Here is a 24466-nt window from a genome sequence, read left to right as displayed (position 1 = left end):
CATCTTTTCCCTTCGGCCAGAAGACAACATAACATTAATTTTCCTGTATGATTAAATCAAACAAAGGGACAAGTAATCTCTATTGCCTAAAAATTATCCCCCAGTTTGGAAGAGTAATGGAGAAAACAAGAGAACATTATTTTTTAATGTCAGTGTATAATAAGGTGGTGATTTTGTTCTCACAAGTCATTCTCTCAACACACTGAGCTTTGGTTTCCTAGTATCAAGGTAATCAGCTTATGCTAAAGTCAATAGACTAGGTTAAAAACATTTCTTAATTTTTACATGCTGGCTGCTGAAGTTGCCACTTTCTTTATGATTGGGGTTTTTGGAAGTACTCCTTATATGTGAAATGAAATTCAGATTTTTTTAAAAAACTGTCTATGCTGTAAGGGACAAGTATTTTGATTGTTCAAGGGTTTGGGACCATACTGTAGTTTTAAAACTTCTTTCTTGTCATCAGATAGACTAGATGTCTTTTTTCTCACCTATTTAAACCATATTTTAAGCTTCTGATTAATTCAGAATTAAGTAGTGATTGTCCATCACTTCTAAAGATGCAACTGCCTCCGTCCTTCATAAATGAAAGGGGTTGAGTTTTTGTTTGCTTGTTTGGTGTGTGTGTGTGTGTGTGTGAGAGAGAGAGAGAGAGAGAGGGAGAGAGAGTGCATTATTTATTTGTGACAACATGTGTGAAATGTCTTCTACCAGGGAAGCTCATTAAAGAATCGTCACCCAGGGTTTTAATTGGGGCTGGTCACGTAGGTACCCTCTGCCTAGCTCGTACCAAAATTCCAGATTGTCAAGGGAGCAGGTGTTTATCATAAACCACATTGTTTGTACAAACAATTTAGCGCAGTGAGCCATTCTTAACAGGAATGGCAACCACATTTCTGAGCTCCATGTTCCCAGCTGCCAGCTGAGGGCTGACCTTGCAAGTGGGATTTTCTCGGAGAGCCCTCTCAGGTCTGCTGTGTGAGACTCTTCTGCACCACCATCACGTCCCTCATGCCTGGCCCTGCTTACCCAGACCTCCAGATCCATCCCCCATCCTGTGTCTCATTGACTCTTATGCTCCATCTGTGGGAACTGCTTGCCTTCCCCGTGGTCCTCCCTCTTCCCCGCCTCTTACTCCTTCTTCTGCCTGGGATGTAGTGGTGATGACGTACACCTTGGTAAGCTAACCTAAAATACAGTGCAGTCACTCTAGACACACAAACATGGGCTGATGTAACAAAAGGCCTATGTTTCTGAACATTAATGTTTGGTCCATTGATGTTTTTGAACATGAATGTTTTGCATTATATTTTGAAACAGGTATGTTTTTATACAGATTTTACTATTACTTCATTTTATAGATGATGCCATTAAGATTTCATTCTGAAGCTTGTCTTAAAATCTGTTTCATTTTCTTCTGATCGTGCTCTTAAAAGGATGAATTGAAATGTAGTTATATAATAACCAATTATTGCTAACAAATATTAATGTTATATTTTTCTTCTGATTAATTAAGGAGATTTGCACTTCCTGAATGGCCACACTCTTTAGTTTTTTCCCACTTATAATGTGAAAATCAAACATTAGGTTATTTTTGTCACAGGAACTCCTGTCTCTATGGAATATTCATCATTTCTCCTCAGTGCTGAATTTCAAAGTGTAACAGAGTAACAGGTGTTGGTGATGATGTGAGGAGTTTAGACTCCTCAAATACTGCTGGTAGGAATGTGAAATGGAGCGGCCACTTTGCAAAACACTGGCAGTTTCTCAGAAAGTTAAACATAGAATTTCCATGCGACTCAGAAATTTCACTCCTAGGTAGATACCCAAGAGAGCTGAAAGCATATGTTCCCCAAGAAACTTGAATATGAATGTTTGTAGCAGAATATTCATGCAAGACAAAATGTGGAAACAACCCAAATGCCCATCAACTGATGAGTAGAAAAACAGGATGTGGTCTACTACCATGGAATAGTATTCAGCCATAAAAAGGAATGGAATACCGATTCACGCTGCAACATGAGTGACCCTAGAAAACAAGAAGCTAAGTGAAAGAAGCAGCCATGAAAGGCCACCTATTGTATCACTCAATTTATATTAAATATCCAGAATTGGCAAAAGAGACAGAAAGTAGATTTGTGGTTGCCAGGGGTTGAGAGGAGGGGGAAATAGGGAGTAACTGCTAACTGGTATGGGCTTCCTTTTTGGAGTCATGATGATATTCTGGAATCAAGAGAAGTGATGGCTGAACAACCTGTGAATATAGTAAAATCCCTGAATTGTGCACTTTAGAATGGTGGATTTTATGGTATGTAAGTTACATCTCAATTGAAAAAATGAAAAAAATCATGAATTTCCATTTGAAGATAAAGAAAAAAATACTTTAAGTTTCTCTGAAAGAATTTTACAACAGAGGATCTAACGGAAATTTAAAGAGAAATGAGAACTAAGAACCAAGGTCAATCCTACTTAATTCAACAACAATTTTTTGAAGAATCATTTAATTCAGCAATCGGTGTTTACTTTGTCAGAGAGTCCCCAGTCACACCTAATAATGCATAATGATGTACAGCTAGTGATCCTGTTAAAGTAAATAGCTTTCTTCATGTCAGCCTTTGCTCTGCTTCCAATGTTTTGAAGTATTGCAGATTTTTTCACAGATGCATGAATAGTGTGAGGGAAAGACATATTGAGGGCCTTTGGAAAACCTCGTTTCTCCTACCACTCCGTCACCAGTAAAAGTAAAAAATGTGTCTGATGGTGTATACATAAAGCTCACGTCTTTCTCTCTCATTACAACTCCACTGAAGCGCTGTTAGGTTTTTCACCCTTGCTAGCTTTGGTAGCTTGTATTTGCGCTAAGAACAATTGGTCAAGAAGAGGAATTAGTTTAAGCAATTCCACAGTTAATATTGCATTTCCAGTTTCCGGCTTTTCAAGTCTGATGATTTTGTTGGACCATGAAGTAGTTTCTCAGTGTTTTTGGCTACTTGGAGGAATGTAATCATACTTTCACAATTTTTCAATGTTGGTGCTTTTTTTTTTTTACTTGCAACTTATGCTTAAGATAATTTTATCTTTGTGCTGTGCTATGTGATAAGCTAAAATTGCAACAGACTACTTCACTGATAACAGGGGGTCAGTTGGAATACCTTCACTCTGTGAACAGAGGATAGTGGAATAGGTTAAATGTCCAAAAATGATGACAGTTTTTAAAAGATCCTTTTTTTTTTTTTTGGTTTCTGTCTTCATTAAGATGTTATAAAATTAGTCATGCTCCTTTACAGGAAAGTAAGAATAAATATTTATTCACTTACTTAAGGACTATTACAAAGTAGGTACCATCTGTCAGACTCAGGGACGAGGGGGATGAGTAAGAATACGAAGCAGCTCTCCAGTCTGCCGGCGCACCAGGAGGGGCCTCCAGTGGGCAGCGGGTGTGTCCCACATCCCCGAAGCAGATGACCATGGACTGGCCCTTACTTTCTTTCTACAGCTCAAAGGTCCAGCAGCTTCCCTTGAACCTAGAATGAACCCAGAAGTGAAGCCATGCACAGGTGCCAGGAGTAAAAATTGCCAAGACCTAGCAATTGTATATGGTCCACCTTTGTTACTTGTCATCCCATAAAATTATAAATCAATGACAAAATACCAGAAAATGTGAACTACTTGGGAAATTGGAAATACTTCAAGAGAAATCTGAATCAGAGCATCAATCAACATTTTAGGGAGGGGACTGGACCACAGTTCTGCCTCCCGTGAAACCTTTTGCCAATAAAAGACAACATAAAAAATGATACTAAAATGACAAGAAATTCTAGAAGAGAAAAATCGGAGGTATGACATACAGTACAGTCCAGGGAGCCATTGCACATAGCTTTGGATTGCTTCATGTAAATAGCAAGAACAGAACTTTCATTTCCTGCTCTGTGTTGTTTACGAAGTTACTTGCATCCTTCTTAGGGGAGAGGAAGAGAGAACAGAAAACCATTCACCCACCATTGGTGGTGGAGGAAGGGGCGGTAACCTAACTAATTGGAATGTTCCACAGGGTCAGCCTTTCATGGCCATGCGCTAAGCGTTTAAGGCTTATTATCTCAATTGATCCTTTTAATAGCCTGTAAATTAGGTATTATTAGTATCTCTATTTTACAGACGTGAAAACAGGATAGAGAGCTAAGTGTCGATATTTTGCCTGGGAATGAATTGTGAGTATTTGGTAAAGATGGATGTAATTGATGTTTAATCATCATAACTGGTCTATTCTCTGTCTATACCACACTTCCTTTCATCTCCTGATTCATTCAAGACTTGGGTCAAAAATCACTTTGCACTTCACCTTTGCTAGAATGCATCATCTGTTTGTTCTGAAACAAAATTGTGACTGTCCTTATTCTGTTCTCTGTAGTGGTTCCATAGCTCTCAAACCACATATTATGGCGGTAATTTACTTAACTGGTACCCGGAAGTTTTATTGCATTCTTAGTTTTTTTATTCCTGGAACCTGGCGTACTCCCGGGCGTATAGAGGTGCTCAGTAAACGTTTGCTGAATAAATGATTGATCATTGAAGGAGTGAACTGGATAATGTTGAACAAACGTTAATTCTCCATTCTCTGTGTTTACATACATATTAGAATTAACTTCACCTAGTTAAAACGTTGTCTTGAAATTTGTTCAAACTTCCCATTTTCTGTGAATTAACCAGAAATCCTCTGTCTTTAGATTTTCACTAGTTAACGAGTTAAATCTCTTTTGAATTACATCATTTGAAACTATCAAGTGGGACAAAATCTGACACTTCAGATAGTTCACGTCTCTTTAAGGAGCAAAGGTCGCCCAGCTGTCTGCTCCCCTGTCTCAGTACTCAGCCAACACTTGCCCTGATGTCTGTTAATGCACATTAAATCACAACTCCTTACCTGGCCTCCAAGTGTGCCTTATTCAACAGGTCACTTGGTTATTATTATCTTCTACCGAGGAACAAGATAAAATATGTGCCAGAGAAAGATGTCTTATAGAGATTCTCGAAATGGGCTAGTTATACATAAACAAATAAATTACCAGACCGAACACTCCTACCTTTTCGAAAGAGAAGATTTGTTCTAGGGGTTGAGAGTGAAGAAAATCGATCCCTGTTGAACTGATAAATGTCCCTTCTAGATAGTTTATGTTGCCATTAAAGCATAAAGTTGCCATTTTTCTTTATCTGTCAGCTACTTACTTCCTGCATGAGCTATTCAGGCTTTCTAAATCATATCTGTTGGTCTCTTGCCAAATGCTTGGCTGTTGGGTGTATATGGAATAAATTATACAATGAAAAACATCTCGATCTTTCCAGCTATTTGATCAAATGCACCTGTAACTCTTGAAATGCCTATAAAGAAATGTCTAACAAGCACCTTGGACACAAGATACAAAAATCTCACAGAGGACAATAGTAACTAAATTTCGGAAGGTTCACTGGACTTAGGAGATTTCGATAGTTAGGAAAAATCCCCAAACCAAGTCTTGAAATTCTAATAGATGGTAACCACTATTTATACACATTTACATTACTCTTCGTGTTTGGGAAACTGATGGGGAAATGGATAGTGGTATTTCCTTTTTAGGGTAGGAGGGGGTATTCCCTAATAATGGCACGGGAGAGATACCCAGGAAAAAGGAGCACTCTTTCAAGGCACCTCTTTTGCCAACCATGGGAAAGGCTCCCGTTTCTGAGCGGCGCTGTCCTGTGTTACTTGTTCTCCTGTCGTGGATACTTGTCAAGGCTGCCTGTTTTGTGAGAGCTGTGTCCTCAGGCCCAGCATACTGGAAGAGTATTAAATATCACTGAATAAATGTGTGTCACTGCTAGTTCCTACCTTTGCACCTCTGTCAAGGTCATCCTTTCCTGCACCTGTCTCTCATCAATACCCCAGCACGGATTATCTGCATCCTTCAAGGGGAAGACTTTCTTCTTCTGCGGGACATTTTCTGAGTCTCCCTTGCAGCCTACCTGGGGGAAACTTCTCCATCTTTTTTTCTTTGTTCTACAATTTGCATGTTGGAAACCTTTACCAATGCCCTTGTTACACTGCGTTGCTGTGTTTTACAGTATTTGTTCCTTCCATTACATGTGTTGTTTGCATTCCCAGGGTCCAGTACATAGTTTTGTTCAATAAATAGCAAACGAACGAGTGAGGTGATGAGGGAGTGAATAAAGATAAGATGTCCCTTATTGCCTTTTCTCATTGAAATACGTCCTTGTTCTGTGGCCTCTTCCAAAGAAGTGCAAGTTCACTGAGCATAGGGTTGCCAGATTTAGCAAAACTAAACAAAGTCTTACCATGCGATCCAGCAGTTGTACTCCTTGGTATTTACCTAAATGAATTGCTAAGTTCTATTCGCTTGAAAACCTGCATGCAAATGTTTAAGCAGCTGTATTCATAATAGCCAGAACTTGGAAGCAAGCAAGATGTCCTTCAGTGGGTCAATGGATAAGCAAACTGTGGTCCATCCAGACAATGGAACATTATTCAGCAATGACAAGAAATGAGCTATGATGCCATGAAAAGACATGGAAGAACCTAAAATGTATATGGCTAAGTGAAAGAAGGCAATCTGAGAAAGTTACATACTTCGTGATTCCAACTCTGTGACATTCTCGAAAAGACAAAACTACGGAGACAGTAAAAAGGTCAGTGGTTGCCAGGGGTTAAGCGTGGGGAGGAATGAACAGCAGAGCACAGTGGAGTTTTAGGGCAGTGAGACTACTTTATATGGTGCTGTAATGGTGGATACATGTCACTGTATGTTTGTCGAAACCCATAGAACACAGCACCCAGAGTGGACCCTCGTGTAGACTATGGACTTTGGGGGATGACAATGATGTGTCAGGCTTACTTCGCTGATGGTAACAAGTGTGCCGTCTGGTGTGGGATGCTGATAAAGAGGGAGCTGGGCATGTGTTGGGGCGTGATCTATGCGTATGGAAACTCTCTACTTTTCCCTCAACTGTTAACTGAAAACAATTCTAAAAGGAAAAGTCTACCTCCAGAATGCAGGGAACCCAATTAAATGTGAATTTCGGATAACAAGACCTTTGTAGTGTAAGTATGTCCCATGCAGTGTGTGTGCATGGGTGCACATGTATGTGTGCGCCTGTGTGTGTGCACATGTGCATGTGTGTGCATGTGCGTGCAAAGACCTTCGCATACTGCTAAGTGTTATTGTTTGTTTTAGTTGAGACATAGTTTACATACCATAACATCACCACTGTGAAGCATACAGTTTGGTGGTTTTTCGCGCATCTGCAAAGGGGTACGACCATCACCACTGTCTAATTCCAGAGTATTTTCAACACCGCGGAAAGAAATCCCACAGCCACTAGCAACTCATCCTCCTTCACGCCTCCTCCCGGCCATTGGCAGCCACTAGTCTTCTTCTGTCTCTGTGGATTGGGGACTGGTTGCTATTTAAGGCTCCCTTGAACTTGGGGATTCCGTTTCTGTGTCCCAGCTCACAGACACAAGCAGGCCTTTCCTGAGGGCAAGGAAGGCTCAGCAACTGGAGGTACTGTTACACTCACGTTCTGAATACAAAGAACTGACGAGGCACCGGTCCTTATTTATTTATTTTTTAACATCTTTATTGGAGTATAATTGCTTTACAGTGGTGTGTTAGTTTCTGCTGTATAACAAAGTGAATCAGCTATACATATACATATATCCCCATATCCCCTCCCTCTTGCGTCTCCCTCCCACCCTCCCTATGAGGCACTGTCTTTAAATCTCACATTGATCTCATGGCACTCTCCATCTGAATAACCCCTAAATGTTTACTGCGCATAAACATGCACTGGTGAGTCTGTGACTTAAAGGAAAATCCTAAAGTCAAAAAGTGAAAACTACATTTTACTCATAGCCTCATTTGGTTCTACAGGAAATCTTAGTTTCTATTCTTTTCTGACTATTATGCAGTTACGGATTGGATAAAAGTATGCATTGCCTTCCTCTCTCCCTTCCTTCCTTTCTTTCTTTCCTTCTCTCTCTTTCTATCTTCCTTTCGGAACTTGTGTTCTGAAAAGAGGAACCAGGAAATTCAGACCGCGCTTGACATAGCGTGACTGGAGAAGATGTCCCTGGTCACAGTCATGATGAAGACGGGGGCGGGTCCCCCTTGTTCTGTGGGGACACCGGGCGCACCCGTACTTGTGCTTCTTGTCTTTGCTTTGGCAGAGCGTGCAAAGCCCGGCTACAGTCAATCACTGAAGCGCCCGAGACATTCGGGATCAGATATGTTTTACGATAGGAGTATATTTAGGCTGTGGTGGAGAAATCTGCTTTTTATTCCAAATATATCACATCTGGGTTGTACTTAGCCAGAGGACAGTCATGTTATAATTAAAAATGAATTTGAGTTCTTATAGAATTCAAAACTAACAAGAGCCATGATTGAAAACACATGACAGTGACCGCTGAAAAAGCTAACACTTGTATTTATTTACTGCAAAGCTATCGTAAGAAAAGGGCTTATGTGGCAAAAGTAAAATACTCTGCAGCTAGATCCAAATACTTTCCCTAATGCTGTTCCTGCTCCTGGGTCTGTTCAGAGGGCTTTATGCATATTTGGAGTCGAGGAGAAGTTTCTATTCAGTACATGTGTAAGTTATGCACTCTATGATGAAATACAGCGTATTCTTGGCCTCTAAATTTCATGAACTCACTTTTTTTTCTTAAGGAACTATCTTTGAATTTGATATAATTAAGGACAGTTAGTAGAGTCACCTCATACACTTGGAGCGATATGAGGATCTCATGGCATCAACTGTTTTACCACATAAATGCCTAGTGAATGGTGCATACAAGTTCTGGGGCTGCACAAGGAGAATCCTGACCTGCAGACCTGTGGGAAAAGTTGGCAAACCATCGAAAAACAGCACAAGGTACATGTGGCTATGTCACTGAGAGGACATCCTACATAATTGTGGCAAGCCACGACAGCCTGTGCTACGGAGCATGGGGACCCCAGCATGGGGCACCGGAGTCCATTAACAGAGGGTGCAAGCCAAGATGAAACCACCACGTGGCCCTGCCATCGCTAAGCACGGCCTGCAGCGTCTACTGTCTGCTGGTCGGGCTGGCCACTCCTCCATGGACGTGGCCAGTGGGGACACAAGGAGCCCAGACGGATGCAGGCAGGGAGCAGGGTCAGCATGGCATTGGCTCCCCAGGACTCTGGTGTCGCACGACAGCACAGAACTCAAGCACGCAGAGGGCAGAGGCCTTGAGCTGTGGGTGGCTGAAGCTAGGGACGTGGAGCAGTGAGCCTCGGTGGGGGGAAGGGCTGGGAACGTGCCTCGTAGCAGCTGCTCCCCAGGCTCCTCTCCATCAGCTCCCGAAGGAATTGCAGGATCTCCCACCAAGACGTGGGTCGGAGTGTGGTCAGCCTTTGCACGGGCGGCCTGTGCAGCACACACGAGGGGCCAGGACACCACCGCGGAGGCGTTTCCTACAGAGGGTTGCTCAGTGTCGGTGGGGGGCATCTGTGCCTCCACGGTCCACAGCCCGGTCCCCTCGAATCTATCAGAAGCTTGCGGTAGTAACTCCCCAAGGAATGTCTGGAGCCACGCTTGGCTACGGGGGTGTTTAAGATTGCACGGGGCTATGTGCTGGCGAAACGGGGACCAGAAGTCAGTGAATCTTCCTTATCTTTCTTGGCTACTCATTCAGGCCTGGCGATAACACCCTGGACGACAGGATAAAATAATTCCTCTGTCTTCTGTCCTCCCCCCACCCCCATCTCCTGTTCTGCGTCCTGCATCTATTTCAGGGTTTGTCCATGACACGTCAGTGCCCTGAAACGTGCGTGCAAGCCCATGGGGATGACCTCCCCCATACAGGTCTGAGTTCTGAGTATTTCTCTCTCCATCCTGAATGTCAGTCAATCACTGTGGCCTGTTCCAAGATGTCCAGAGACTGAGGAGAAGGCAGTGACCACAGCTGTGTTTACTGGGGGTTTGGCCTGCCAGGTGCCCCGAGATCCACCAGAAAGGCCTTCCTCTCGTGATTCCCATGCATCAGTACAAACGTTTGCCCTCAGCAATTTCATGCCGCAGACTCGAGGGATTTTTCTTCATCCAGACGCTCATGGGTTGTCAGAATTCTTGTGCTATCTTATACTGTAACGTGGAAAGCGCAGCGGATGGTGAGGGCACGGAGATAAATTTAATGCGTCTCCTCATGTAATTAAGGCCTCATGATGAATGACTTTGCCGTGTATGCCTGTGATTCTACTGTACATCGGATTATAGCTCTCGTCTACAGTGGTGATTTATGGCGCATCTCTCCTGTGATAGTGGAGGAAACGTTACACCGGAGCTTATCTGCTAAACCTGCTGAGAGGCTAAGTCACTTGGTTTTACTCCGTGGTGAGTCACGAGTGTCTCACTGGCCACTGCCTTGCTTCACTTCCTCCTACCTGACTTCCAAGAAGGCGTTAAACACAAGGAAGGTAAATGTGTATTTCAAGGTCTACCAGGAAATCGGACACTACTCTGAGTATTTAAAACAGAGGGCACTGAATTCAGGAAGGTGATGGCAGTGGATGGAAGAACTAAACAGCCAACGTGGGATGGGAAGGCAAAGCAGAGCACAGCCTCCAGAAACAGTAAGCCCCCTCGGGATGGAATGCAGGACGGAAACAATGATTTCCAAACCCAGGACCAGCACCGCCTGCTGGAAACTGGAGGCACTGGAATCTGTTAAAAGACACAGCAGCCCAGACGCACCGCCCATTGGGCAATCCCAACTGGAAGCCTGCTCCCTGGAGAGCCTGGGGACCAGCCTGGGGTGACCAGCCCCAGTACCAGGAAGGGACGACAGTGCAATACACAGAATGTTTGTGCCCCCTCCCGCTGCCAAATTCTGCTGTTGAAATGCTGTTGCCCAACGTGATGGTATTAGGAGGTGGAGCCTTTGGGAGTGATGAGGTCATAGGGTGGAGCCCTCGTGAATGGATTAGCTCCCTCGTAAAAGAGACCCCAGAGAGCTCCTGCACCCCTCCACCATGTGAAGTTATATTGAGAACGCAGCTATCCATGACCCGAGACGTGGGCCTTCACCAGACACTGAATCTGCCTGCACTTGATCTTGGACTTCTAGTCTCCAGACTGTGAGAAACAAATGCTTGTTGTTTACGCCTCCCAGGCTAGGGTATGTTTATATAGCAGCCCACACAGACAGGTACAAGAAATGGAGCAAATTGACAAAGACTTGAGCCTTCCTGAAGCTTACCTTTTAGGGAGACATGATAACCAATAAGCATTTTATATCATTCATAATTACATTGCACATTATTATTATAGTTTACATAATGATAATTTTACGCTGCATTTTTTAGACTTTAAAAGGGTGGTGAGTGTCACAGGGGAAAACAAGTGCAGCAGAGGAAGGGGGTCAAGAGGACTGGGGTGGAGGCAGTTCCCAGCCTGAGACGTGAAGGGCAGGGTGTGCTGAACTGACAAGCTTGCCTCTGAGCAAAGACTGGACAGAGGCAAGTGTCGCTTATGTGAAATTCTTTCCCCTGGTGTATTTCAGGCAGAGGACACTGCAAGGACAAAGACCTCAAAAGAAAGCAGGCCAGAAATGTTCCAGAATCACAAAGAAAGAAAGAACAAAAGAAAGAGAGAGAGAGAGAGAGGGAGGGAGGGAGGAAGGAAGGGAGGAAGGGAGGAAGGGGGGAGAGAGGGAGGGAGGAAGGAAAGGGCAGTTTCAGAAGAGGTCAGAAAGGGAAGGGGGCAGCAGATCACACACCACGGGGAGAGGTATGGGCAGCTGTAAAGTAGAATCATCCCTTCAATTTGGTCCAAAGGTTGTAAATTATGTCAGCATAACAACAGGATCTGTGTATTATCAAGTAATATTTTATCTGTAAACCTGGACAACTCACCCAATATTCGATAAATGTTGAGTTCTTGTTGTGTGTCAAGAGTGGCAAATTTGATAGAAAAAAAAAGTGCTTTCATGGAGATTCTATTCTAGTTAGAGATAAAGAGCAAACAATAAAATAAATAAATGTACAAATACAGAATACAATTTCAGGCAGAGATAAGTGTTAGGAAGAAACATGAAGCAGTGTCTAGTGAGTGATTGGGGGTTGAGAGTATATACGTGACTAGAGATGGAGAAATCAGAACTTGACAAAAACATATTTTTCTTGGCTTATTACAAGCCATTTTACAAATTTTTTTTGGTTAAAGTGATGATAGGGAAATAAAAATCAACTTATGTACCATCTTTTATGTATTGAGAATTTTGAGGAAATTTGTCATTTCTTGTTTAATGACATTCAAAATGCAATTCTCATAAAGACTAGGGGTATTTCTGCTGGAATTTGTGGAATTATTTTCCTTGCGGCAAAGAATGCGGTGGTGACACTTGCACGGGTGCTGGAGGATGAAGGGCTGATTGGGTGTAAAAATGTCTTTGGCTGTGGGAAACATTTGCTCATCTTCTGAGGAAGGAACAAGCTTGAAGTACAGCAAGATATGCATTGGGGCTGGAGCGGACAGAACAAGGAGAGGACACAAGAGGGAGCCTGGGCAAACCAGGAAGGGCTGGAGGACAGGAAAAGAGATTGGGTTTAATCTACAAGTGATGGGGAACCATGGGGGGGTGGGGAGGAGGAGAGCTACATCATCTACTTTGTGCTTTGAGGGCTCAGTCTGCTGACATTGGTCAGTAGTGGGAAGGGCAGGTGTGAAGGTGAAGACCCCCTCGACAGCTATCAAAGTAGTGAACTCAATATTACCCTCAACAGCTATCGAAGTAGTGAACTCAATATTACCCTCGACAGCTATCGAAGTAGTGAACAGAAAAGAGCAGTGTCAGAGGAGGTGCTAACAGAGGTCAGATGTGAAATAGGTGTGTCAGGGCTGTGTAACACGATATTGTTGGCAAGACTTGGGCAAGAGTGCACAGGCAGGAGGCAAGCCACGTGGTTCCATCACATTGAAAATGCCATTTGCCCAACACTTGGCCTCTGCTTTATACTAGGGGTGGGCAGACTTCTTCCATAAAGGTCAGGTAGTCCATCTTCTAAGCTTGGTGCATCATAAGGTTTCTGTTACAACTACTCACCTCGGTCCGTGTAGTGTGAAAGCAGCCATAGATAGTATGCAAATGAGTGGAAGTGGCTCATTTTTTGTTCCAATAAAACTTTATTTATAGAAACAGAAGGCAAGCAGGATTTGGCTCCTGGGCTCTAATTAGCTGGCCTTGTTTTAGAGTCTTGGGCCACCCGTAAAATTTCCTGACCTCTGCTCCGTGTAAGAGATTGTGGCCAGGTACTCTGGCCGTCCATATGTCCAGGGACCCATGCTTCTGGACATTTTGAGCCGTTCAGTACCCACCACCACCACCCCCAACCTCTGACCTGTAGGTTCACTTAATCTCTGGACTACAATGAGTCTTTTGAGCAGTTCACTGAAATAATACCATTCTTCTTGGTGTTTACTTTTTACTTACAAATCTTTCACTTCTGTGTAAGATTTTAATGCTAGCCTTTAACTTCAGGTTATTACAGATGAAGCCATGGGTGCATTTATTCTGCCTCCCAATTACTTTCTTCCTTCTATTAAATCCTTTTCTGCATTTTTGGTGTCTGGAAGGATGGTCTATTACAAAACGTGTGGAATTTGGAGTACCTGGACCTGGGTTTGGATAACAGTTCCACACTTACCCACTGGGATTGGGCAATTGCTTAACTTCTGGGAACCTTCATTTCCTCATCTGAATACTCAAATAATATTTCCTTTGCAGCCTAGTTAATATTAAACGATAACCCTAAAGTACCAAAGTACCAGACATTGAAACAACTTAGGATTTCTTTCTTATTTTTTTAATTAATTTTTATTGGAGTATAGTTGATTTACAATGTGGTGTTAGTTTCTGCACAGCAAAGTGAATCAGTTATACAGCAAAGTGAATCAGTTATACACATACATATATCCACCCTCTTTAAGATTATATTCCCATATCGGTCATTACAGAGTACTGAGTAGAGTTCCCTATGCTATACAGTAGGTCCTTATCAGTTATCTATTTTATATATAGTAGTGTGTATATGTCAATCCCAATCTCCCAGTTTATCCCTCCCCCACTTCTCACTTGGTAACCATAAGTTTGTTTTCTACATCTGTGATTCTATTTCTGTTTTGTAAATAGGTTCATCTGTACCATTTTTTTAGATGCCACATATAAGTAATATCATATGATATTTGTCTTTGTCTGACTTACTTCACTCAGTATGACAATCTCTAGGTCCATCCATGTCACTGCAAATGGCATTATTTCATTCTTTTTTATGGCTGAGTAACATTCCATTGTATATATGTACCACATCTTCTTTATCCATTCCTCCGTCGATGGACATTTAGGTTGCTTCCATGTCCTGGTTATTGTAAATAGTGCTGCAATGAACATTGTAGTACATGTATTTTTTCGAATTATGCTTTTCTCCGGATATATGCCCAGGAGTGGGATTGCTGAGTCATATGGTAGCTCTATTTTTAGTTTTTTAAGGAATCTCCATACCGTTCTCCATAATGGCTGTACCAGTTTACATTCCCACCAACAGTGCAGGAGGGTTCCCTTTTCTCCACACCCTCTCCAGCATTTATTGTTTGTAGATTTTTTGATGATAGCCATTCTGACCAGTGTGAGGTGGTACCTAATTGTAGTTTTGATTTGCATTTCTCTAATAATTAGGGATATTGAGCATCTTTTCACATGCTTTTTGGCCATCTGTATGCTTTGGAGAAATGCCTATTTAGATCTTCTGCCTATTTTTTGATTGGGTCGTGTTTTGGATATTGAGCTGCATGAACTCTTTGTATATTTTGGAGATTAATCCCTTGTTGGTTGCTTTGTTTGCAGATATTTTCTCCCATTCTGTTGGTTGTGTTTTCATTTTATTTATGGTTTCCTTTGCTGTACAAAAGCTTTTAAGTTTAATTAGGTCCCATTTGTTTATTTTTGTTTTTATTCTCATTACTCTAGGAGGTGGATCAAAAAAGATCTTTACGCGATTTATGTCACAGAGTGTCCTGCCTATGCTTTCCTCTAGGAGTTTAATAGTATTCAGTCTTACACTTAGGTCTTTAATCCATTTTGAGTTTACTTTTGTGTATGATGTTAGAGAATGTTCTAATTTCATTCTTTTACATGTAGCTGTCCAGTTTTCCAAGCATCACTTATTAAAGAGACTGTCTTTTCTCCATTGTATATTCTTGCCTCCTTTGTCATAGATTAAGTGACCATAGGTGTGTGGGTTTATCTCTGGACTTTCTATCCTGTACCATTGAGCTATAATTCTGTTTTTGTGCCAGTACCATACTGTTTTGATGACTGTAGCTTTGTAGTATAGTCTGAGCCTGATTCCTCCACCTCTGATTTTCTTTCTCAAGATTGCTTTGGCTATTTGGGGTTTTTTGTGTTTCCATACAAATTATTTGTTCTAATTCTGTGAAAAATGACATTGGTAATTTGATAGGGATTGCATTGAATCTGTAGATTACTTTGGGTAGGATTTCTTTCTTAGCACATATCAAGTCAAATAGAAGGCGCTGAACCCACTAGAAAATGCTAAGATTTGTGAAACCTCCAATTAATAGTTTACTGTTTTCTAATATTTTCATAAAGTTCCAGTGACCTCTTAATTTGACTGTTTATGAACATTATGCAAATAAAGCACATAAACTTTAAGTATATATTTAGAAGAGATATTCAACTAATTGGTTATTCTTAGGGGATACAAGATGTAGAGCAGGAAAACCACATTTTCTAAATTTTTGTTAAAATGTCCTACCAATATACAGTGACAGAAATAGTGAATAGCTCTATAAGGGCAGAGATTTTTAATATAGTGAGATAGGTAACAGTCACAAAACTCAGAATGTTTTAAGCCATTTACCAGTGCTTCATAAATAGATATAAATACAGATCTCACATTTTGCATCTATAAGCATCGACATTATAATAGCATCATAAAAAGTGCCACACATTTTCTTTTATTCATTCCTAGTACATCAACTTAATGTTCATGCTAGGCTTGGAAACCCAGCTAATAATCATCTACCAGCACCTTTATGTCCCAAGTTTCATTACATTATTTTGAACCAACAATTTCTTTTTCACTTAAATCTCACAGTTACTAGACTAGTCATTTAGCATGAAAAATAAAAATCAATACAGTCAGTCAGTGTAATTGCAAAGTCTGGGAGGATGGTTCCATAATTGCTTTTAAACTATCTTCTAGAAATCTTGTGAGATTGGAAATAAATAATGGCCACACACATTTAGAATATAGAGAGAAAATGCAGCCAAGTTGTAACCAGGGTGGCAGTTGTAGTCATACTGACTACAAGTAGAGTTGAAGTGTGTTCGAGCCCCATATTAGAAATCACGGCATCGGGTTAAGGTTTTTGAAGAGAATTACCCTCTTAATTCATTTTTATAGCTTTATTTTACAGAGATATTCATTCCATTTTTCATCCTATAAAGGATTTTAACATCATATGACAAATGTGTGTTCCTTTCTTATATTCTCTTGTGTCTTCATGGAAGGTACCAGGGTGTAGACAAATTCAGCTGGCCCAGAGAAGAAAGCAGGCAAGTAGTGCATGGCTTAAATGAGAATGACACTGAGTGTGTCCTATGACGTCCCATGCTTGTGCGCACGGAATAAAGATTAGTGCATTTAAGCCTCACAACCCAGCTATGAGCAGGACACTGCCCCCTAGTTCACAGATTCAAGAACATCTATTTTTACACATATTAACCTCTCTGAAATTGAGGTGGGGCTCCCAGCACAGTCACAGCGTCTCACGGTCACCGGTGGCCAGACGGCAGGTGAGAGACAGTCATCTTCCCTGAACGTTGTCATGGCCATCGTTCACTTCTGCTGGGTTTTGTGAACTGTTGGTGCTACACATGCTGGTTCTCCATGCCCAGCAGATGACACTAACAGTGGGAGAAATCTCGAGCTCTCCCCTTTGAGGAGCGGCTCTCAGAGTGCTGCTGGGCTCCTGTCAGCGCTCAACACGGGATCCGCAGAGGTTTTGTGAGTCTCCCACCTGATAGCCCCGTTTCAGGGCGGGTCACCTTTGACTCAGTGCCTAAGGACGTGGGAAGGGCCCAGCAAGCCGCCTCGCTTGTCCCGTGTGAACGGGGCATTCAGGGAGGCACCGCAGCTTCCCACCGTGGCTGCGACCCCTTGGCGGGAACCTCTCGCTCCCACTCTCATCATCTGAGGCAAAGCCCTTGGTTCCCAGAGTTTCCCCTAAGTGCCGGGCTCCGGTTCACCAGTGGCTTGGCTGAGATGAAACCCAGCAGTGTCCACCGGGCTGCAGTGGCCGTCCACCCTCAGCACCAGCGAGGCAGGTCCAGAGGTGGACGGCACGTGAGGCCATTCTCACAGCGCTGAGCAACTCTCGACTGGATGAACCCTGTTTTATTTTACTGATCCTCCGGGGGTTGCCGTTTAGACCACTCCAGACCTGACAGCTGTGATTAAACCCCGTGGTCACCAGCGCAGGTGACCCCAACCAGGGCCCCTTTTCTGCTGAGAGACTGATGGCAGTAAAGCTGCACCACCCAGATGGTCCCCAGTGCTACCTGGTGATGGGTGACCTTGGCCCTGCAGCTCCCCATCCGGGCTCTTCATGGTGCCCTCCCCTGCTTGCTGTCAAAGCGTTCATTGCTTTTGAACTTACTCGACACAGTGTCAGTAATGCTTGTCAGACACCTCAAGACCAAGTGCAATTTGCTGGCTGGTTACAAAATGATCCCAGCAGACCAGTAACAGCCTTCACTTGCCTTCAGGTAGCTGGGTAGGCAAGTTCAACATTTAAAAAAAACCTCATTCTTAGCATTCTTTGGAACTAGAAAAGTTGAATGGTTGAATATTTGTTGAAAAGAGAAGCCCATGCGATAAGGAAATGCAAACTGTGGGACTGAATATCATTGTCTAGAGTGATGTAAACATCTCCACCTATGAATAAGTAACCTCCAGAGGGTGGAGACTTTATTTTGTCTATTATTGCGACACAGTGTCTGGAACAGTGCTTGAAACGTAGTGAGAGGCTCAGAGAGTCACTGAATGAATGGATATTATTTAACTTGTTGCTGGACAAGTAAAATATAAAACTAATCATGTTAAAATCATGAGGCGGAGGGAGGAGAGCAAATGAGAAACAGAAACTGATTTAACTGTACCCCTCTCCTGCCAGGCGGAGGAAAGGAGGAGGAGAGCCGGTGAATGCATGCTCTTGTGTCCCGGGGCTGCTTCTGGTCGCTGATTCAGGGCAAGAGGCCAGCCAAGTGCAGCCTGTGGGGATGGAGCTGTGGAGCCCGTAGCTGGAAGTGAGGCTGTGGAAGGGGGAGCTCGTTACAACCTTCCAGTAGTTAGGGAGAGGGAGAGAGAGAGGGAGAGGCTTTTATCTTCCCAAGAAGTTCCACTGAGGCAATTTGGAGAGGGAGTGGAGTGAAGGCGGGGTAGGGGTGGAGATCCAGAAGCGAAACCATACAAGAAACGGAAAGCTTTTATATGGTTCACTTCTAATTCAAAACATCCAGAACTTCATTTTGAAATATTCTGTCTCCTTTTTTTTTTTTTTTTTTGCATGGTTATATATTGTTGTTTTCATTGAAGGACACATTTGTTTATTTGTTTCGTTTTTCCTAGAAGTACTGCTTGGATATCCTTGATGTAGGAATTAGTCACATTGGTGGTTCTCAGCCTAGGAAAGGGAGCAAGATTGTCCCCCAGAGGCACGTGGCAGTGTCTGGAGACCCCTTCGGTTGTCACACTGGGGAGAGGGTGCTACCGGCATCCAGTGGGTGGAGGCCGGAGATGCCACTCACCATCCTACAGTGCCCAGGACAGACCTCGCAGCAAAGACGGATCCTGTTCAAAGTGTTAATAGTGCTGATGTTGAGAAGTCATGAGTTTCCTACCATCTTCATCAAATTCTCATAGTTTTTCTCAAATCTCTCATTTGAATCCAGGGACAAAAATTCTTGTTGATTCTCAACTCTGGTGGCTTCAAAATCACCCAAATGCCTTAAAAATTACTGATACCTAAGCCACCCCAGACCATTAAATGGAGATGTCTTGAGTGGGGGCCTTGAGTTGGGCATCTGCATTTTTAAATTACTCATGGTCACAAGCATTGAGCAGCACTGATTTAAATGATGCAACACAGGAAATTAAAACCACCAGAGTTGATTTACCTTATCTGTGTTTAAAATATCTACAAATAAAATGATACAGCTCTCCAGCTTAAATGAGAATATAATAGCTACCGTTACTCTGTGGCTTCCTATGTGCTTCTTATATTTTGTAAAAGGATTTTCTTTCACTTAGATATGGAAAAATGTGCATTAAAAATGTTTCCAGTCTTGTAAAGATAGATCTGGAATAGGATAAAAATATTTACTTCTTTTTCTTGACATGTTGGTAGCAATGCTTAACTTCTAAGTCCATTTTTTTTTTAGTGAACATTTCAGTGACTTATTGGAGATGCAAAATAATAGTAATAATAATAAAAGTTATAGAGTATTTTATGCTATTAGTGTGCTAGGCTGCAAGTCCAAATATAAGACCATTATAATTTCTCTATAAATAAAAACTGGGACATACAATACCTATGGATTGATAACTTTAAAATAACTTTTAGAATAATTGTGGTTTGGATTTAAACATTTTAGTTTTGGATTGGATTATTAGTTTATTTACTTTCCTTTTAACTAAGTTTATGCTAGTGTGCAAGTGTTGTGTTTTTGTTTTTCTTTCTCTTCAATGCCCAAGACTTTTCCAGAGTTACTTATGAGGTTAGAAATAGAAGCAGACTTTCATGTATTAGGATTCTCCAGAGAAACAGAACCAATAGAAGATAGGTAGGTAGGTAGATAAATAGATAGACAAACAGATGATAGATAAATAGATTAGATACATGGATAACAGATAACTAGATGACACTGTAGATAGATAGATATGCTAGATAGAGAGAGCTAGCTAGGCAGATAGATAGATAGATAGATAGATAGATAGATAGATAGATAGATAGATAGAAGAGATAGAGGTTTATTATAGGAATTGGCTCATGTGGTTATGGAGTCCAAGGAGTCCCACCATCTGTCATCTGCTATCTGGAAAACCAGGAAGGTCAGTGGTGCAATTAGGTCTCAGTACCAAGACCTGAGAATTCTGGGGCAGATGGCGTAGGTCCTGGTCCGAATCTGAAAGCCCAAGAACCAGGAATGTGGATGTGTGTAAGCAGAAGCAGGGGAAGAAGCAGAGAGAGAGAAAACGCCCCTCCCCTGCCCTTCTGTTCTGATCAGGCCCTCAGTGGATTGCATGGTGGCCATCTGCATTGGTGAGGGCCATCTTTATTCAGTCTACTGATTCATGCGCTCATGTCTTCCAAAGACACCCTCTCAGACACACCCAGAAATAACATTTTGCCAGCCATCTGGGCATCACTTAGCCTAGTCAAATCGACACGTGAAATTAACTATCACAGTTCCTTTATCATATTAATAAATGGTTTCCCACGAGCATGAAAAAGATCATGTTTGAAGAGAATCTTTCCTAAAACTCACTCAAGTAATCAAAAAGATAGATAAGTCTAACAAACATGGAGAAAACAATTCAGTAATATCATAGTAACAGAAAACCCTCAAATGGCTGATAGAAGGATTTAGGTTAGGTTAGGTTATATCTGATATAGATACAATCAGGAACATATCTTTTCCTAATATTACATTACTTGAGACCTTCCCCAGATTACAGGTCTGGGTTTTCCAGACATCACCAATCCATGAGTCTAGGGGAGGCTTTATTATAGTAGGAACTATTTTCCTGGCTTGGGACGGCCTTTAATCCTTGTAGCTCTGCCCTTTTACATATATCCATACTTGCTCCCTATGTGACCTCATTCAGCCCGTGGTTTTGAATATCATCTGTGTGATGATGAGCCTTAAAATTTTCTGTTAGGAGAGTGAAGAGCTGAGAAACAAGGCGTCCCCTATCAGTGGGCAGGCAGGAGGAGCACAGGAGACCATGCCATGGGCGGTGGTTGTTTAAACCCCGCAGTTCTCATAGTCTCCCAGTGAGTCAGTTCCCTGTCTTGTACTTTTAACTTCTCATTTTTCTCACAGTCACATATTGTCTTCCTAGGGACACGAAACAGTTCTACAAAGTCCGGAGCTATTGCATTCTCAAGGTCAACATTCTTCAGTCATTTGAATGCTACCTTTTTGTTCCTTATTATTCCCAAGAATAACTTTCGACTACTAAGACTTATTCTTCTCTGGCTTTGTACTCAGAAAAAAAAAGAATTGCTTTTTGACTCTTCTTTCAACAAGAATACATTTAATATTGCTCTAGAAGACCTGGGCCCTGAATTGCTGCTTAAATAAACATGTAGTATCTGGTACTGTTAATTTTACTTCATTATATATATATATATTTAAATTTATTTATTTATTTATTTATCTATTTATTTATGGCTGCATTGGATTTTTGTTGCTGTGCGCGCAAGCAGGGGCTACTCTTTGTTGCGGTGCGCGGGCTTCTCACTGCGGTGGCTTCTCTTGTCGTGGAGCACGGGCTCTAGGCGCGCAGGCTTCAGTAGTTGTGGCATGTGGACTTCAGTAGTTGTGGCTCGCGGGCTCTAGAGCACAGGCTCAGTAGTTGTGGCATACGGGCTTAGTTGCTCTGCGGCATGTGGGATCTTCCCGGACCAGGGCTCAAACCCGTGTCCCCTGCATCAGCAGGCGGATTCTCAACCACTGCGCCACCAGGGAAGTCCCCCATTATACTTTTAAATTAAATTTCAGGAACATGGAGTTGGATGAATTATAATTCCTGGTCCAGACATTTTCACCATTTTCCAGCTATGGCCCCTTTTACGTATTCAACTAGCTATTTAATTAGTTATTGTTAAGAGTGTAATGGATACCAGAAAATCCCATTACCAACAACAAAAGCCAGGTGTTTTACAATCAACCAACCCTCTTGCTTTCTTCACCATAACCCTGCAATCTAGGTCAACTATCCCTGGTTCTTTCTTTTTAATGTAGATTTATTGCATTTGTCTGCTTACTAATTAATTTGATTCTACTTATCTTTAACTTTATGAAAAGGATATCCTGCCATACTAATCTCTTGGCAGTGTTTTTCACTGCCAAGTTGTTTTTAGTTTTTAAGGTTGATCTTTAACATGCACATCTCAGTAATTAATTTGTTTTGATAGCTGTATACGACTTCATTATGTGTATGCATCTGCTCTTCCAGTGATGGACATTTTGTTGGTTTCAAGGTCTTGCTAATTTGAGCTGTGCTATTATAAAAACTTGCTTGTCTGTGGTTTTTGCAATACACATGCAATAGCTTCTCTTGGGTTGCCCAGGAGTGTAATTGAGGGATCATCAGCTGTGTGAGTGGTTGGTTGTTTACAGGTGATGTCTGGCCCTTTCCCCGAGTCATTACATCAGTTTACAGCCCCACCAGCAGTGAATAAAAGCTTCTGTGGAGCCACCTACTCTCTGAGAGGTAGCATGGTCGGACTTTCAGTTGTAGCCGAGAGAAAGGGTGTAAAATCACATCTGCTGTGGTCTTATTTTAGATATTTGTTTTCCTGATCATCAGTGATGCCAAACATGCCTTCATCTGTCTTTTAGAAATATGTGTTTCCTCATCTGCCCGTGCTTGTTCATAACTGTTGCTTATTTTTCTTTTGGTCTGTTTATGCTGTTTTTATTGATTTGTAGGAATTCACTCCCTGGTCTTCACTCTAATATTTTGTCAGTGGTGAAAATATTTTTCTTCCACTTTGTAATGAGTCTCTTTTCTTTCTTTAAGATGTTTTTGATGAACACTATGTCTTAATTTTTAATATAACTGAATATATCTTATTTTTAAAAAAGTGAATGCATTGTGTGTTTTATTTAAGAAATGCTTCTCTAGTCTCTAGTTCTGGATTTATCTTTGATCTAACCTCTGATTTGTTCTCTCATGTCAGATGATGGTTTGAGGACTTCCTCACTTCCCCGGGCCTAATTCAGGTTTTGCTGGAGGGTAAAGCTGAAGCTTTGAGCTGGAAGCTCTCTCACCTGGGACTGAGCTTCCGGCCTCAGTTCCACATCTCTGACTCTGGGGGCAAATGTTGGTGCTGCATCCCAGCCCTTTGCCGCCCCCTGCAGGCAGCTGTAACCAGGGTTGCTGCATTAAATCAGTCAAATTGCATGCTGGGAAGCAGAGAGAAGGGTGTGGCCTGATGCATTTCCATTTGTTTCAGGTCTCAATAATTTCAGATAATTCTTATGCGGTTCCTGAATCCCCACCTCATACTTTCAGAACCTCACATAGTTACAGGAATAAACTATTTCTGCATCAAACATGCTGAATTCAGAAACATCATGCTCCGTGGAAAAAAGCCAGAGACAACACTTCATACTGTCGTTTATATGACGTTCTGGAAAAGAGAAAAATGGAAGGACAGAAATCAGATCACTGGTTGCCAGAGACTGGGAGCGAGGGCAGGAAATGGGTACAATAGGGCATAAGAGAACTATTCGTGGTGCTGGGAATATGCTATATCACAGTTGTATTGGTGGTCACACAACTGCATACTTTAAGACAAATTACGTCTTAATCAAATTGCTCATTTAAAATTTACAAATTGTATTTTATGTAAGTTAATTCTGTTTTTAGTAGATTTACCTCCATAAAGCTGATGAAAAAGTAAAGAGTTAAATGAGGAAAGAATGTATAATTTAACTCCCCAACGATCAAATTTTATGCAGCAGGCACCTAAAGAGGTGTGTTTAAGATCAGGTAGAGTGTTTGACCAGGTGTAGGAAAACGGCTCTGGTGTTCACATCTGCTGTGCGAGTTCTTTTTGGATAACATCCGAGGTTTGACCGCTTGTCTTGGACACTCTGGAGAGGCAGATGGTCGTTGTACCTGGGTATTTGCTTTTCTCTTTAGTCTGTCATCATTTATATATTGTCAAATAAGCTGTTTTGAGAAATCCTTTTAGAAAGTGGACTTCGTTTTCATGTTCGGAAGCTAATGTTCATTTCAGAAGTCGTTTGAAAATCATCTTTACTTTTCCATCAGTGGGAACTGACTCTTCCAAACTAAAGATGTATTGCTCTAACACGGTGGTTCTCAGCTGGGGGTCACTGAGGGGACACACGGTGCTATCGGGAGACAGTTTTGTTAGATGATCGTGTCTAGTGGGTGGAAGCCAGATCGGCTCCCCGTGGTAGAGGACGCTCCCCATGGCAAATTATCCCCAGATGTCAATAGCGCTGAGGTTGGAAGCCCTGGTATAAAATTTGTACTAAAGGAGTAGTTAAAAACAAAAACAAAACGTACGTTATAAATCCCTTCATTAATACTGTGAATGCTATATGTAC

The 24466-nt window shown here is 41.9% G+C and overlaps 1 long non-coding RNA gene across 1 annotated transcript in view; it reads left to right on the top strand.

The window, feature by feature from the left end:
• The window catches only part of LOC309653467, a 476299-nt gene that overhangs the window by 447523 nt on the left and 4310 nt on the right, over nucleotides 1-24466 (top strand). The window lies entirely within an intron of this gene.

This window comes from Balaenoptera physalus, assembly GCF_965194825.1.
Source record: "Balaenoptera physalus genome assembly, chromosome: Y".
NCBI classification, from domain to species: Eukaryota; Metazoa; Chordata; class Mammalia; order Artiodactyla; family Balaenopteridae; genus Balaenoptera; species Balaenoptera physalus.
The sequence above is the reverse complement of the archived record's forward strand: the minus strand, read 5'-3'. Positions and strand labels throughout refer to the sequence as shown.